The sequence below is a fragment of the Pan paniscus genome, chromosome 13, assembly GCF_029289425.2.
Source record: "Pan paniscus chromosome 13, NHGRI_mPanPan1-v2.0_pri, whole genome shotgun sequence".
Taxonomy (NCBI): Eukaryota; Metazoa; Chordata; class Mammalia; order Primates; family Hominidae; genus Pan; species Pan paniscus.
The window spans coordinates 40,396,972-40,415,384 of NC_073262.2; the positions used below are offsets into that span (position 1 = coordinate 40,396,972).

At 44.8% G+C, this 18,413-nt stretch overlaps 1 protein-coding gene across 1 annotated transcript in view; it reads left to right on the forward strand.

Moving 5' to 3' along the window:
- Positions 1-18,413, forward strand: part of TMEM163 (transmembrane protein 163) — a 257,267-nt gene that overhangs the window by 189,719 nt on the left and 49,135 nt on the right. The gene's annotated exons all lie outside the window — the stretch shown is intronic.

Below are 18,413 nucleotides of genomic sequence, written 5' to 3' on the forward strand. Positions count from 1 at the left end.
AGGAGAATTGCTTGCACTTGGGAGGTGGAGGTTGCAGTGAGCCGAGATTGTGCCACTGCACTCCAGCCTGGGTGACAGAAGGAGGCTGCCTCTCAAAAAAAAAAAAAAAGTTCCCAAGGCCCTTGCTTCATAAGGAACACCTGGAGAGCTTTGTAAAAACAAAAACTAACACCTTCCCAGACCCTAATGCAAGACTATGGAAGAAGAAACTTCAAGGGGGAGCCCAGGAATCAGAATTCTTTATGAGCCTCACAGAAGCCTCTGATCAGCAGCCAGTTTGGGGATCAAGAGACTTACCCTGTCATGATCCCCCTTCCAGTAGCTTTGGGTGAACTTGGCTGCTACAATCTCATTCTAAAGATGAGTTTAATATCTGCCCATGCTGTGTCAGAGGTTAGTAATGGGGAAGTCAGTTTGTAGACAAGAACACATTTGGACCTTATAGGGTGAGCTATAGACCCTGTCATAGGAAGATGGGAGTGTAAACAAGAAGTGTTTGTGTGTTTGAATCAGTTACATTTACTCATCATCTAAAAAGCTCACACACACAAAACTGTGCCAGGCACTTTGCTAATAAGACCTGCATGTGGATTAACTCACAACAGTAGTACTACAATCATACAGACAATGAAATCATGGCATAGAGAAGTGACACAGCTTACCTCAGGTCATACCCTGCTAGGTTGCTGGTGCTGTAAGTAGCCAGACACAGGTTCCGGGGACTGTGCTTTGTGGAGTACTCTACTGCCTTTTCTCATAGCAAGCATGAAGGGATAGCCAGAACTTCCACTGTTATTGCCAGACATTAGGGCATTGCGGTGGACTTCATGGAAATGTTCATGCATGAGAATTCCTTATTAGAGGTGTCTATACCATTAATGAATGGACAAATCAGTCATTTTTAGGACATTGATTTGATTCTGTCTTTGGGGGAATGTGTGGACCTATCAAACACACAATGACAGGTTGTCTTATTATAAGGGCCTCTCCCTCCCTTGCTTCTCTAAGGTGGTGGTATGTAGAGTTATGTAAATGAGAATGAGGTTTTCTTCCTCCACGCCCCTTCATCTTTATGTTGACATGAGAGCTCAGGTGATGCGAACTGTCTTTGTCTCTTCTTACATCTGGCCCATAATCATTCACATTTGCCTCCCTCCCCCACATTCATCTGCTCAGTCTTCAGAGGATGTTTGTGTGTGGGATTTTTTTTTTTTTTTTGAGGTGGGGTCTTGCTCTGTCACCCAGGCTAGAGTGCAGTGGCGCCATCTCGGCTCACTCCTGCCTCCACCTCCCAGGTTCAGGCGATTCCCCTGCCTCAGCGTCTCGAGTAGTCGGACTCCAGGCATATACCACCACGCCTGGTGGATTTTTGTTTTTGTTTTTTTTTTTTTTTAATTTTTGACACGGAATCTCGCTCTGTCACCCAGGCTGGAGGGCAGTGGCACGATCTCGGCTCACCGCAAGCTCTGCCTCCTGGGTTCTGGCCATTCTCCTGCCTCAGCCTCCCGAGTAGCTGCGACTACAGGCACCCCCCACCACGCCCGGCTAATTTTTTTGTATTTTTGGTAGAGACGGGGTTTCACCGTGTTAGCCAGGATGGTCTCGATCTCCTGACCTTGTGATCTGCCCGCCTCGGCCTCCTAAAGTGCTGGGATTACAGGAGTGAGCCACTGCTCTGACCTCATTTGTGTTTTAAAGCTTGCTCACATCCCTGATGCCACCTTTGTCCACTGTGCTCATTTGAGGCCGACACAAACCTCAGGACAGACTTATCAAGGCTGCCTCGTATGGAGCCGTAGAAGGTTTTAAAGACTGCCCCAAGAGGAGGGGAACGTCAACAGAGTTCATGGCAAAATATGTAGTGATTTGAAGGCGGGAAGTCTTGCTTTTTGGGGCTCTCTAATCTGATTTATTTGGCTTGGTCTAGCGATAGCCTTGCCTTTAAGTCTGTGAGTATCTTAAATGGCAACACGGAATTGTGGGCTACTACAACACTTCTGCCAAGGACTGTCACTTTTGGTTGGACGTTTGAGTCCAGGAGAACGTCCTGATCCTGGGGTCCTGAATAGATTTAATTTGCAAAGCCAGGAGAATGTTGAAGTCCTGGGTCTGCATTTGGTTTGTTCACATGGATGTTTGTGGTTAGACTCTGAGTTTGCCTGTGTTATCTCCCAATTGTCTTGCTTTCCTTTTATTTTGACAGTATAATATACTATAACTGTCCCTGCTGTAAGTTCTTCCTGGAACACCCCCTGCCTGGGATTGGGGCCTGAGACAAGGAAAGCAGCAGATTGGACAGTGATTCCAGGCATGATCTAGGAAGTGGGAGTGAAGTAGGGGGCGAGTTAGACAGGAAAAGAGGAAAAGTCAATTGAGGTGAGATATCGTGGTCACTTCTGTAGGCAGAGGCGGCTGGATTCTACCTCTGAGAAGTCTATACCGTGCTGAATTGGGACCGTGCTAGAAAGTACATGGTGTTGGAAGGAAATCTGAGCTGGCCAAGAAGATGTGATGTGGCACCAAAAGTCTTTTACGCGACCCCGAGTGGTTAAAGGACCATCCTCCCTACCTGTCTTGACTCCGGGATGGCCTTGTATTTAGTCAGCACTGTGGCGCGTTACATTTAGGTTCCTTAATTTCCCATTTCTAGGACAGGCAGGATGATAATGGGTGTGGAAACACCAGCACTTATCTCTTGAGATGGTGTGATTGTGATCTTTTACTTGTACTAGTGATTGAGGCACAAACCAATAGCCTATTTATGGGCAGATGTGTATTTTGTAGGGAAGCCAGCATTTTGTGAATCTGATAATCTGATAACACATTTCAGTGTAACTTGATATTCCAGAATTTTCAGAAACTCGCCCTTCTAGGTGAAAGCTCTAAGATGAATCATTAATGTGCTTTTCCCAATATAGTGAGGCTCTGGGGTATTGATATTCTTCACATAATTAAATATCATTGCTCTGTTTAGAAGACCAGCTTCCCAATGCAATGGATGAATAACATTTTCTTTTAAAATTTTCTCCTTCTGCTTTCTGTATTATCCTTTTTCTCTTACTCTGGGAAATGTCAGCCTTTCAAAATAGTAGAGTGTATAGGTCACAGAGAAGTTGCAGAAATAAGTAAGATCAGCCAAAAACATGGTGCATTTTTTTTTCCATCTGACAACTCTGTAGTGATATATGAAAGGAAGCCCACAATTTGCAGATCACTCAGTGGGAAACTCATACTTTTTCTCCTAACTAGCCAGTGGGTAAATAATACCTATGGTTCAGTTCTTACATTTTGGTTATGCAAATAAATCTGAGCCTTAAACCTATTGATTTAAAATAAAAATCTTTAATGAGCCAGAATTCCCATTGCTCCATCTAGATTGGAGTTTTAGTATGTCAGGATCTTGGCGGTTAAGTCAAAGTGGCTAACTTTCAACATGAGGAAACTGAGGTCTAGAGATATTTTCCATTTTTTTTCCAAGTTAATGACAAGAACTCCTGGGATCTGCTTCCAGTTTAGTGAATCCAGCAATATTGCTATTCCAGTTAGAAAAAATGAAACACAAAACTGTGTGTGAAAATTTTGTGTATGTGTTTAGGTTGACAAACACCCAGATAAAGAAAATTCTGGCTTGTCTACGTTGCAAGCCTCAAATTTGGCTTTGAGTCCCAGCTCAGTTGACTAGCTTCATAACACTGGGTAGCTCATAGACTTTTCCCAGACTGTCTCCAGCTCTCTATTTCTCCGTAATTCCCCATCTCCCCATCAGCCTTCTGACTTGTCAGAGGGGAAAGGTAATGTATACTCCATTTGGCAGTGTCAAGGAAAAGCATGCGAGAAGTCCACAAGAGTTCTCTGTAAGCCTCACATGCTTACCCACATGCCATGGGTTGTTTGCCTCAGGGAATTCATGTCCATGGAACTTGGCCAGCTTGATCAGCTGTGGAAGTTTGATCAGCTTCCCAAAGGGCACAGTATGGTGAATTTTACCAGAGGTCCCAATGATGGAAGATGATGCCACGGGATTAGATTAGAAATGTTATTTTTTTGGCGGGGGTGGGTGGGGGTAAAGCAAGTCAGCATGATAAGCAGTTGTGAAGTTACAAACTAATGACAGAAAAATCCATGTAAACTAATCCACTAAACACATAACCATTAATTACAGCTCACAACCTCCCTTCATGTTTGCCTCTGTTCTCTAATTTGGGGTGCTTGGTAAATCTCTAGTCTAGAGTAGCATTTTAGTTTTGCAGTCCTTGGCCGTAGACAGAGTTTGGCCTCTTCTCCACTCACCTGGGAGCCTTACCTTTCATACATATATGCATATATATATGAATATATATATATGCATATATATATGAATATATATATGCATATATATATGCATATATGTATGAAAGGTAAGGCTCCCAGGTGATTCATATATATATGCGTATATATATGAATATATATATATGCATATATACGCATATATATGCATATATATGAATATATGCATATATATGAATATATGCATATATATGAATATATGCATATATATGAATATATGCATATATATGAATATATGCATATATATGAATATATGCATATATATGAATATATGCATATATATGAATATATGTATATATATGAATGTATGTATATATGAATGTATGTATATATGAATGTATGTATATATGAATATATGTATATATATGAATATATGTATATATATGAATATATGTATATATGAATATATGTATGAATATATGTATGAATATATGAATATATGTATGAATATATGTATGAATCTGAATATATGTATGAATATATATGAATATATAAAAAATGAATATTTATGAACATATATATGAACATATATATGAATATATATATATTTATTTATTTTTGAGACAGGGTCTTGTTCTGTTGCCCAGGCTGGAGTGCAGTGGCGCAATCTCAGCTCATTACAACCTCTGCCTCCTGAGTTCAAGTGATTCTGCTGTCTCAACTTCCCGAGTAGCTAGGATTACAGGCACCCACCACCACGCCTGACTAATCTTTGTACTTTTAGTAGAGATGGGGTTTCACCATGTTGGCCAGGCTAGTCTCAAACTCCTGACCGCGAGTGATCTGCCCGTCTGGGCCTCCCAAAGTGCTGGGATTACAGGTGTGAGCCACTGTGCCTGGCTTGAACCTCCGCACATGGCCCATATTTTATATATGCTTAATATCATCTTGGGTGACCTGTGCCTACCCATCTTATTTATGTTTGCTACAGTTTTGGGAGGGAAGTGGTCTTTTTATCATTCCCATTTTCCTTCTAAGGAAACTGAGCCTTGGAGAAGAAGCTATGAACAGCTGAGCTTGGGTAGCAGCTTTCTATGTTGCCCCAGAAACAGTGCAGAAACTCACCAAAACTGCACCTTGCACACCTGAGCCCCAGCACCCTGCAGGACACGTAGTACGTGCTCATGAAAACATGGTTGATTTACATGTCAAGTCTGAGACTTGATAGAGACCAGCATTTCATGTCTTGTGAAGATGCAAATACAGGTCAATGTTAGAAGTGATGTAGCTGGAGAAGACATTTCTAGAAATTTTGTTTTTGTTACAAAAGTACAGCACAGAAAAGTAGAAGGGAACAAAGTCTGTCTTCTTACTATTATTACTTTACTGTGTGTTTCCTTCCAAAAATTTCCCCCTGGGTTTAGATTTATTTTTATGTATTTCTAATCTGCATATGTATATTTTTATATCCTGTTTTTCATTTATCTTTAACAAAAAAAATTTTAATGGCATCTGATAGTCAACTGAATTGATGTATCACAGTTACTTAAACACTCCCTTTGTGGCACATTTAAATTTCCCACATTTAAATATAAATAACACTACTGTGAACATTCTTCTGCAAAAAGCCTTTTCTTCAGGGATTGATTCCCAGAAGTGGATCAAAGTGAATGAATAATTTAAGTCAATTACTTGAAATACTATAATCAAGGTTAGAAACACTGGAAAATAGGTTACTAAGGAAATTATGGAGTATTTTTATAGGAATCAAAATAAATAAAAGATTTAATTAACCATGTTATGCTGAGAAGCCTGTGTTCAGAAGGTGCTGAGCTCGTCATTTCCCACAGAGACAGAGCAGAAGAGTGGCTGGATGCTTCAGACCCCATGTGAGAGTTCAGAGACCACGGGGGGCTTCCATTCTTGTCTTTTTGATTCAGTAAGATTATTCACTCAGGTGGTTTTCTGTACATCTTGTGTCAGTGGGATTGCCTGGTTTTCAGGATGGACTAAGGCTCGAGATGACTCATCTGTTATCATCGGACAGGCAACTTCTTCCCTTGGTTCCAAGTATCGCGTTGCTGAGACAGCCTTTTGCTGCCACTGCCATAAGATGCGTCCCTTTCAAGAATCTTCTATCTGTCAGCTTTGCTGCAATAGCAGCACCCAAAGTCTCAGTGACTTATGCTGCAAACTTGCATTTCTTAATCATTTCCATGTAAGCCAAGGTTTGGTGGTGGCCTTTTCCGCATGAGATCTCATTCCAGGTTTTAGGCAGAAGGAATAGCTCCTCTCCTAGGACCACTGGGCAGAAATGAGGCCAAACCAATTGTGCACGTGGAAAGTTTCTGCGCAGGTACAGTGATGTCATCTCCACTCACTGTTGACCAGAGCAAGTCACACGGCCAAGTCCCATAGTGGGCAGGATGTATACATCCCCTACGCAAAGGTGCTGTGAATCACGCAGCAAAGGTAGGGGTGTGAGGTTGAGAGCAATTGATGTGAGCAATGATACACACTTCTGCAGGCCTACTGGGAATTGGCCTCCTTGTTTTCGTTTGACGACCACTCATCGCCTTCTGTACCGTAGCATAGAAACCTCAGAATCTGGCTCTGTGCGTGAACTGCATTGACCATGTGGCCCAGGATGGCTTTCAGTGCATGGGCCATGGGTTGGACAAGCTTGGTCAAAGTAGTTCATGCACAGAGCCCAAAACAAATTTGTAAACTTTCTTAAAATAATATGATTGATGTACAGACCTCATTTAAAAAAAAAAAAAAAGATCATCGGTATCGTTAGTGTATTTTATGTGTGGCCGAAGACAATTCTTTTTATTCCAGTGTAGCAAAAAGATTGGACACCCCCGACTTTGACTCTAGCATGAGAGAATTTCTGGAAACAAAGGGTTTGCTAACATAGTACGTGACCAACCTGGTCTTGGGCCTCTTCATTCTTGTGACAGGTGGCATTTTCTGAAGATAACCACAACCATAGCCCCCCTCCACATGTTGTTCTACAATGCTACCTTGTCACTCCTCCATCAAGAGGTGGCGTCTTGTCCCCTTCTTCTTTAACCTCAGCAAGCCTATGGCTTACTTAAGGGCTGCAGAATGCCCTGGAAAGACGCGGCATGCTTCCAAGGCCTTGGAGCTTCTGCCTGGTTTGAGTGGAGCACTGGCTCGGGGGAAGATAGCCCGCCTGCTACAGGAAGCCTGGCTACACCCAGGGGTGTTGGTTCAGCACTCTGGTTGACAGTTTCAGCTGAGCATGGCCTTCTAGCCATCCCTGCTGAGGGACGAATCATCTTGGCTTTCAGTCCTTGTTATCATTCCTCTTGGATTGAAAGTCCAGGGAGAGTGTCTGATGGGCCCAGCTTGGGTCAGGGGCCTGGGTTCCAGGTGGGGTGCAGTGACTGTCAGTCCTCCCCTCAGGGAGAATGGAGCTTGGAGGGAGCATTGAGGCCCATTATCCATGAAGCGGGAGGATGAATGCAGGTCAGGCCCTGCAAGTGTGCAGCACAGACAGTGCCTGAGTCAGTGCTGGAAAATGCAGATCTAATCATCTTCATCATTTTCAAAGCTGTCAGGGGCTCTGCATGGTTTTTCGCAAGAACATTTATACAGCTTACCTTATTAGCACGTGAGGCTCCACAGGGTTGGGTCTCACTCTCCCTCCTACTCAGCTTCCCAGCTGGATCCGTCGTGGAACCTTCACTCCAGCTTTTCTAGGGCATTTGTAATTTCTTGGAGGGGGAAAGAATCTACTTGACTTTGAAAGATTTTGGTGTAATCCATGTGCTGATGATTCCTGAGTCAGGTTTGAATCTAAACTCCTGTTCCAGCTCCCTTCTCAACACCACCACTTGGATGTCTAACACACACATCCCACACTTACTGCGTCCACAGCTGCACTCCTGATCTTTTCTGCCCCCAGACCTGCTTCTCCTACAGTCTTCCCTGTCTCCAGAAATGGTAACTGTATCCTTTGCTTTTCTCAGGTTCAAAGCTTCAAATCATTCTTGGCACCTTTGTTTCCTACCACGCATTAACAAGACTTGTCAGCTGTGCCTTCAGAATATATCCCTGAACAGACCAAAACTCAGAATCAGAAATTGTCCAGACTCACACTTCAGTACTATATCCTGATCCATATCATCATTTGCCACATCCTTACCTGCCTGGATATCCATGACATCATTTGCCACATCCTCACCTGGCCTGGATAGTCATGATATTGTTTGTCACACCTTCACCTGGCCTGGATAGTGCCACAGCCTGCACGCTGCTCTCCCTGTTTCTGCCCTTGGTGAACAGTGGTCCTGTTAAAACATGCCGCATCATGTTGTTTCCAAGTTTGTGCACCCTGTGGCTTCCCATCTTTGTAAATGCCTAAATCCTGACAACAGCTCTAAGACCTTATATGATCTGCCTTCACCATTCTCCCTCTTTCTCACTCCCCTTTGGAGTTAGGAGGGTTCCATCTCAGCGCCTGAAGCTGCTTCTCCCTATACCTGCATGGCTTGCCCCCAGAACAGTGCCTGGCACAAGGTGCAGTGGAAATGTGCGGGATGAATGAATTCTGGCGTGCCTTTGGACTTGCCTTCCTTTTCCCTGGAACATACTTTTCACTCCTCTTTATCAAGTTAATTTCTTTGGTTTGTTCAAAGTCAGCTCAATTCTCAGCTTCTCTAGGAATATATATTTTTTTGAGACAGAGCCTTGCTCTGTTGCCCAGGCTAGAGTGCAGGGGTGCAGTCTCAGCTCACAGCAACCTCCACCTCCCAGGCTCGAGCGATTCTCCTGCCTCAGCTTCCTGAGTAAGCTGGGACTACAGATGTGTGCCACCCTGCCTGGCTAATTTTCATATTTTTATTAGAGATGGGGTTTCACCATGTTGGCCAGGCTAGTCTCGACCTCCTGACCTCAGGTGATCTGCCTACCCTGGCCTCCCAAAGTGCTGAGATTACAGGCATGAGACATTGCGCCTGGGCCTCTAGGAATATTTGTGTGTGATTTAAATGCCCCCTTTCTCTACTTGGAGGAAAAGGGCCATGTTTTGTCCTCATAGCTAATGCACAGCAGGTTTATTTGCAAATGGTAGACATTCGGTGTTTCTTCATGTTTCATAGGTTGTATCTGCATACACACAACTACAAAAACCATGATCAGCTTCTCTAAGAATATTTTTTCCTAAAGCAGGCTTCTATTCCCCATCCGTGTTCAGCAAAAGCTGTTGTCACTCTCTTTGGGTATCTGCCTGGATATATTCCATGCATAGACAAGCAGTTGTACCTTCAGCAGATATTTAAGAAAAAATTGGAATTGGTGCAGCTAATTGCCCTGACATTGAAAATACTTGCATGGTTTACTTGAAATAACCAGTTGGCTAAAGTAGCAAGGTTTTTAGATGTCCATATTCTCCTGAGAAGCAGGTTTACCCTGAGAGTACCTTTAAAATCTTTCAAAACAGCCAATGGTTCCCTTATTCCCTCAGCAGCTGGAATGCACTGATTTCCGGCCAGTCTGCCTTGGATCTCATGGGAGCCTGTAGGACCCGTGTTCCCTGTGCTGCCGCTTCTCCTGCCTTGTTCTAGCATCACCTCTTCCAGCATCCCTGCAGGTGCCTTCTCCTGGTCTCCCTGCTTCCACCCATGTCCCTCTTTGGTCTTTTCTCAAAAGAGCAGCCAGAGTGATCCTTTTCGAATGTGAGTCAGGTTGCGTCATTTCTTTGCGGAGTCCTCCAGTGGTGCCCTGCCATCCTTAGTGGAAAAACACAAGTCCTTATGGTAAGGGCAAGGCCCCTGGGTTCCAGCCATGCTGGCCTCGTTGCTGTAGGTTGAGCATGCTGGGTTCCCTCCTGCCAGGAGCCTTTGCACTCACTGTCCCTCTGCCTGGAGTGCTCATCCCCAGGTGGCTGCAGAGCTGACTCTCCCATCTGGTAGGTCTTTGTTCAGATGTACCCTCATTAGAAAGAAGTGTGAGTACTGGATATAAAGTAACAGCACCGCCCCCCCCCCCGGTGTTGTTCTCCCCTTTTTTCTGCTTTGTCTCTGTATATAATGCACAGAGTATTCATGTGTTCATTGCCTATCCCCATGTGAGTTCCACAAGAACAGGCAATTGCTGTCCTGTTCATGCCAAATCCTTACCCTGGAACACAAGAATCAGTGTTTTGCTGATTAATTGGAAGACCTTGGGCCACGAGTCTCCGCATGCATTCCCTGTGCAGTGTATATTGGAAGCAGAGATCTTGGGTAGGGTTTGGCAACCTTTAGACGGGCTGTTCCCTGTTCCTTTCTTTCTATCCATTCCCCTCCACCCTGAAATGTGAAACCTGGAAGCCCCAGGAAAATGGCCCTGGGAGCCTAGACTGGGAAGAGGCCTCTCAGGCTCAGGTCAGTGTATCTCACTGTCCAGACCTTCCTTAAGCTTGGCAAGCTCCAAACAGACTCACTACCGGCTCCTCACTTCCTGCTCTTGGATGCACCACTACCTACCTCTTCCTTTGTGTCCAGTCTCAAAATTGGGGTTGTCCTTGTACCCTTCTCCTCCTCTGCCTGTGTCCAGTCAGTCACCAAGTTCTGCCAGTTTGATCTTCTTGGTGTCTTTCCATCTTGATTCTTTTCAGCTGTCATGGCCTGTGCGTAGAGTCATCAGTTTGCTTTCGTGGCCATTGACATTGTCTTCCAGGCTATTCCCCTCCCTCTAGTTCTTACCCTTCAGCCTTCCCAATCCCAGCTGCAGTCAGGAGGGTCTTTGCAAAGCCCAGATCACATCATGGGTCTCCTTTGCTTAAAATGCTGCAGCGACTTCCTGTCACCACAAAGGTTTCCCCAACCTCAGACCTGTGTGTTCCAACTTGGTGATCCTGCCCTATCTGTGTACTATCTATCCTATCCTTTTATGAACTTAATATTTATCTCAATATAATCATATTCATTTTTTCCCTAAGCAGCAATATCTTTGCCATCATGGAGCGATGGTCTTTTTTTTCTGAGGTACATTAAAATATGTAACTATTAAATACAACAGGTTTTGGTCTGTATGCTGTCTAAGATCCGTTATGTGTACCATGGGTGATGCACCTGCCATCTTGAGGGAGCTTCCAGGATACACAGGGCCTTTCTTTGTGGCCACTGCATTGCTGCTCCCCTGGGGCCAAATGCTCCAGGAACAGCATCTCCATTTTGAACTCCTGCTGAAATAGGGCCCCACAGTGCTGTGTCTTTATGCTTTAGTCCATAAAATTTCCTCTGCTCTGTCTGGAGTAACCTCCAAAGCCTTCTAGTTTCTCTGCTTCATGATTCCTGTCCATTGTACACCCAGCTTAGATGTTGCACTACAGAGCCATCGTTTCTTCCTGTTCTGTCCTCCCAGGTTGTGTTTTATCAGTCTGAGTTCTGTCTTCATTTTATTCCTTGTCCATTGCCTATTTTCACATTCACAAGTGATGGACTGTCCTGTAGTGATTTCCAGGTTTCCTATCCTAGATTCGTGCTCTCTGGAGGCTGGGTATAGATTTTGTTTGCCTTAGCCTCAGGGCTTGACATGTAGAACTTAAAATGTGAGTGACTGAATTTTCAAGTCACTTTCTAAAATGCAGATACCCTGGTGAAGCAGTCGCTGTGGCTGGAGATAGGTTGATGTTAGATGAAAACAAGAGAGAGACTGGCATGTAGACCTGGGGCTTGGTGGGCTCCCTGGAGGGAAGGAAATGGCACATTGATTGGTGCAGGTACCAAAGGCCTGATGTGCCTTCACATAGTTTCCTAGAGCAGTCCCTGTTAGTCCACATAAATTGACCCCATCTTGAGGAGTGGCTTGGGCAACGGCCCCTTTGGTGAGCCTGTGTGTTTTCAGCCCAACCTTTAGAGCTGTACTGTCCAGTATGGTAGTCACCAACTACATGTGGCCATTTGGTTTTTGATTAAAAGAAATTAAAATTTCATTTCTTCAGTTGCAGTAACCACATTTGCAATACTCAATAGATACCTGTGGTGAGTGGCTACCATATAGAATAGCATCCATCATCACAGAAAATGCCCTGGGTCTGCTCTGCTCTAGAGACTAATCATTTAACAAGTTCCTCATGTTGACTTTTGTCCCTAAAGTAGATGCCAGAAATAAAGTCCTATCTAAGTGGGATTTCAGTTGGTTGGGTTCTGTTCAGCTTGTGTATTATTACAGATGTAAACCACAGGTCATTTGTTGAGGAAAGAGAGGTTTTAATGGTTGCAACTTGAGGAAATGGAGGCTCTTACCATGGAGAGGGTAGGGAATGCTTGTGTGGAAAGTTGTGGTCTGAGTGACTGTCCCTGGTCCAAGTCAATCTCACCCACTCCACAAACACAGCGGGTAGATGAAGTTGAAGATAGAGGAGAGAGATGGGAAATGGATGGAGAGAGAGGATGAGGGGCTGGAGCTCAGGAGAGTTGAGGGAAGAAATGAGGTGAAGATGAGTACAAACATGAAGGGAAGTGGGGGAGTTCCAGAAGGAGGAGAGGAGAGAGGCAATGATAGTGACGGATTGAGGGAGGGGTGGAGTCTTAACCAGATGGTGCCGGTTTGGCTTCTCCATGATAGACAGGAGAGAATGGCTCACAGCCATTCCTTGCTCACTTTCTCCTTTTATTCTGCCTCCAAGATGAGCTTCCTCTGTGGCTTTGTTTGAAATGTCAGAACACACGGAGAGAAAGAGGGCTTAGCTGGAGAAAACCAGCATTAGGAATTGTGCAGTCATAAGTACCGTGTTATATGCTCACACCACTTAACTCTTTTATTTTTCATTATTTGCTTCACATTTGAGCACTGTCTCAGATTACAAATGCTTTGGAGACCAGAGTGAAAGATGATACGTAAAACAATTACACGTTAAACTGTGGGATGAATTGGTTAATCACCAGGGCTACTTTGTGTTTAGATCTATCGTAAATTAGAGGGTGATTGGAGAAGCTTCTCTTGTTTGGCTCTTTTGATCTGATAGGAAGTAACCTAGAATTGGTAGGCTAGGACTCAGGCAATTTTAATGTGAGCCACAGGCCTTTAAACCTACAAATGACAAAGGGCCAAAGTTTCAATCTGACAACATTTTGTGTATGAGTGTCTGTCAGTAGGTTTTGCCCTTATGACTTCAGAATCAAAAACTGATGCTTCTAGAGATTTACAGTACTGTGCACGGTTAGCAATTTGGAGCCTTTAGCAGAATAGAAAAAAAAAAAGGAGGCTTTAACTACCTTTAATCATTTCTTTGAAGTTGCTTGTTAACCATTGCTTCCTTTCAGACATTAAGTGTGTGTGTGTGTGTGTCTGTGTGTGTGTGTGTGAGACAGGGTCTCTCTCCATCACCCAGACTGCAGTGCAGTGGCACGATCATGGCTCACTATAGCCATAACCTCCTGGGCTTAAGCAATCCTCCTGCCTCAGCCTCCTGAATAGCTGGAACTACAGGCACACACCACCATGCCCAGCTAATTTACTTTTTGTGGAGGTGGGGTCTCTGTGTTGCCTAGGCTGGTCTCAAACTCCTGGCCTCAAGCAGATCTGCCTGGGCCTCTGAAAGTGCTAGAATTACAGGTGTGAGCCACCACACCCGGCCTATTCAGTGGTTCTTAAACTTGAGCGTACATCAGAATCACCTGAAGGGCTTATTAAAACACAGATTGAGGGGCCACATCCCCAGAGTTTCTGATTCAGTAGGTCTGGGGTGGACTCACTCAGAATTTGCTTTTCCACCAAGTTCTTATGTGACGCGGGTGCTGCTGATTCGTGGACCACACTGTGACAACCACTGATCCGGTGGGTATTTATTTATTTATTTATTTAGAGGTAGAGTTTCGCTCTTGTTGCCCAGGCTGGAGTGTAGTGGTGTGATCTCAGCTTACTGCAACCACCTCCTCCCAGGTTCAAGCGATTCTCCTGCCTCTGCCTCCCAAGTAGCTGGGATTACAGGCATACACCACCATGCCCAGCTAATTTTGTATTTTTAGTAGAGACGGGGTTTGTCCGTGTTGGGCAGGCTGGTCTTGACCTCCCAACCTCAGGTGATCCACCCACCTCGGCCTCCCAAAGTCCTGGGATTACAGGCGTGAGTCACTGCACCCGGCCGGGAATTTAAATTTGGTTTCAGTCTGGGTTGACTGGGGGATTATGCTGAAGGGGTACATCTCACTTGCCTCTTTCTGATCCATGAAGTTCTCCCCCAGAGTTGGGGCAGGAGGGAGGAGTCTATATTCTTTTTAGTGACCTGGTTCCTCAATGCCCTTGTTACTGGCCAGGCCAGCCTTTCTGGGTTGAGGCCAGGGATTGCTGATGGAGCAATTACCCTTTGGCCCCCACCCGTCTCTGGTCCCCCAAGCCTGGAAGCAGCTTATACTTGCAGATGCATAAGCAGTCATATTTGCACTGTTTGCTCCTGACTCAAATCTTCACAGCATCCTGGAGACCACTAGTCCCAGGGCAGTGGTGGTGTGAGCACGTGATGTGGCTGCCCAGAGCTTTCGTGTGGCTGGATGGTTGACCAGGGCTGGCTGTTAGGAGGGAGGCAGTTGAATGGGATTCTATTTCTGGGTGGACTTCACAAACTCCTTGAGTGACCTTAGGCAAGCCGGCTAATCCTTGACTCCTCCATTTTTAAACACTAGTGTTTATAAAACACCTCTCTCCCCACCCCTCATCCGTAAAACAGCAGAAAAACAAAAACCTGGGTCCGGTGAGTGGCCTCCAGGGCACTGATGAGCTGATGTGTGGAGCTCTGAGTGCTAGAGGAGAAAACTGCTGTGTAAACACAATAAATATTAATAAATCGTTAAAAAATAGCACCGTGCCCTCTGCTAATAATAGCTGCTTTGGGCTGTTGGAGACACTCTGACATACAGGCTCCCAGCAGTGTGGAAGGAGGGGTGACTGTGGGTTTTGAATCTGTAACACATTTAAAAGATGCAAATGAGTTTTTGACACATTTTGGAGTATATTCATAGGTATATTGGTGAAGAAAATAGGATTACAATTCTGTGAAATTCAACTTTAATAAACCAAATCACAAATTTCTTTTGATTTTCATTATATTTCAGAGCTGCCTTACCGTGTGGGCTATTCCACGGGCATTTGGCTGACGTGTTGGGAGTCTCTTTCCTCCTCCCATCCCCAGTGGTAAATGGTTGATGGGACTCCATGGGGGGAGCTTACGATCAGTCAGGGATGAATCCATTGATGTTCGATCCACTCTACTGCATGAGGAGTACCTGCTACATGCTATGTAGTTTTTGCCCTTACAGAATTTATAGTGTAATTTTGAGTAAAGATAAGTAAGCAATAAATTACCTACGAAGCCCTTGCATCCTTCACACTCATCTCCTTAGGTAAATGTAAACAGAATCCATATCCGCCTTTTGTGCGTGATGGAGGCGTGGCTGCAGTGAGCTGGTGAGAGGCAATTCCGGCATTATCACCACTGTTCCCTGTCAGAAAGAAGCAGGCATTTGTTCCTTCCTTCCCCCAGAGGAGTATGGAGATGGAAGCTCCCTTGGGGATATGGTGACAAATTGCGTGTAGAGTATAGCACGCAAGTTGTGGCTGCCCTACTTGATTTTCAGGGAGTGAAAGCTGGTTGGCAAACAAATGCACTACAAGGCCTATTAGGTCCCACGAGACCCCCTTCCTTCCTCCCCAGCTTGGATGTCGCTTCTATCTCAGCCTCTGTTTCAGGGAGTCCTGTGTTGTCACCTCACAGTGGAAGCTTCCTAGGGACAGGGCCCCACCTGACTCTAGGCCGGACATTCTCAATCCTGTGTACACAAGAATTGCCTGGGGAGCTTTTAAACAAATGCAGAGGCTTAGGCTCACCCCTGGAAATTCTGATAAAATTGAACTGGAGTGGTGTCCAGGAAACTTTAAAAAAAAAAAAAAAAAAAAAGGAATTCCCCAGGTGAGTACAATGTGCTGTCAGTGCTGGGAAGTGCTGAGTTGATGACTGAAGTTACCTGAAAAGGTTAATTGAAGAGCGAGTCTCTGTGAGTCACTCAGGAGTTTTGTGAATGGAGGGAAGAACCACATTGTGAAACTTACCTTGGAGGCCTATCCTGATTTTAGGCTCTTCTCCTGTAATGGGACCTCTCATGCACATGTGCTCATAGGGAGGAATGGTTACTCCAGGTCCCTAGCACAGCTGGTCCAGAACTGTCTTCCAAACAGGAGGCAAGTGCTTTGGGAGTGATGGTCCCCAAGTCCTAGGAATCCCTGCTCTTGCTACAGTATGTAGTCATTAAAGGGCCCTCCAGTAGGTTCACCTCATTCCTCCAGGACTCTATCATGGCCCCCTCTGTCCCTGATTCCAGCGTTAGGACTGTGGTTCCCAGCCCCAGGAGCACTGTCACATGCAGGCAGCACATTAGCACCTACTTATTGCCTGAATTGTCTCTTCTGCCCCTGGTGGATCATGGGGCCACGTTGCTCACAGCATTCATGTAGGTTCTATAGGATGGCAACTTCTTTCCCCTGTTGACTTTGGTGATCAAACCCTGAACTGTATGCTCCTAGAGGTGACTGTCAATCCTTGGTCTAGGGGTGGTCACCCTGGGGGTGTGGCAAGTTACAGTTGAGTCCATTCCCAGGTTGTGTCCTTGTCACTGTCATTGTGCGGACTCTTCAGCAGTGTGGAGTTCTCCCAGTTAAGATCCTCAATGTTTCATTTTTTTTTACAGAGCCTGTGTCCCTTGGGGGGTGATGTTCCTTCCATCATCCATGTGTATATTCATTTGCTCAAGTCTGTGCTGATTCCTAACCCATTCATTCCTTTTCCTTCCATCTCTGTTCTTTTTTGTGTTTTGCTCCAACCTGCGATGATTCCGTCTTTGCTTTTGAAGGAATAAAACCTACACCACAGTGTGACTTAGAAGCTGAGTGGAATCCAAGCAGCCTCGCTTACCTGCTTTTATTCCTCACTCCTAAATGTGGAGGATGGGGTCTGTTCACAGGTTTACTGGGATTATAAGTAGGTACCACTTCAAAATTAGGTGAGCAATTTGGGGCCATGCTGTTACTCTAGAGAAGGGACTCCATGGTGGATAATAAAACGTGATTTTGTTTGATAGTTGGAGCAAGATTGCTCAGGAGGCCACCAAATGGTGGAGACATCAAGCTGGGACAGGAATGATCTCAACCTCACTGTAGTCACTCTTGTATTTTTTATCTTTTTTCTCCCTCTTCATTTGATATTTTAACCCTTGTAATGGTATCATTTCCTCGTGCCTACCTTCATCTTCCGTCACTCTTCATTTTTCCATCCTGAGATTTGTTGTGTCTGGGTTGTCAGAGACTTTTCCTATGTCCTGAGTCCCATAGCCTTCTTTGCCAGTCCCCATGCCACACCCCCAGCTGTGTGTCCTCTCACTTCACCCTTGGCCTCACTGCACACCTGCTCCTGCCTCCGCCTGTGCTGAGTGTCTTGGTTGACCTTCTCCTTTCTTACCCCTCATTTCTGCCTTTTAGAGTTTCTCTATCTTACCACAAATTCCTGTCTTGTCATTACCAAATCATTTCTCCTTTTCATCATTGGGAAAATGCAAAGGTGTCTATCAACGTCATATCCAAAAGTGACAGAGTAGACTTTCCTTTGCTTAAGCTAACAGTAATGGCTTCCCATTTTATGTTTGGTGCATTGTCTCATTTCCTCTTTAGGTAGGGAATATATTCCCGTTTGAAAGATGAGGAAATCAAGGCTAAGAGAGACAATAATCAAGATCACACAAGTTAAGTAAATGGTAGAGCTTGGCATGTCTCATGCCAGAGCCTCCATTCTGCTGTTAAACCATGTGCCTTCCCGTTTGAGCAGGAATGAAACATCACATTTGCCAGGCAAGGGAGAAAGATTTCACGGCCTTGAAGACCCTTCCATGACAGCATTCATGGTATGCTGTGAGCTTCTGTAGGATGGTGATCTCTTTTCCCTGTGGTTGACTTTGGTGATCAAACTCTGAACTGTATTCTCCTAGAGGTGACTTAGTGTCAATCCATGGACTGTGGGTGGTCACCCTGGGGGTGTGGCAAATTACAATTGAGTTCATTCCCAGATTGTGTCTTTGTCACTGTCAATTGTGTGGACTCTTCAGCAGTGTGAGTTCTCCCAGTTAAGATTCTCAATGTTTTGTTTT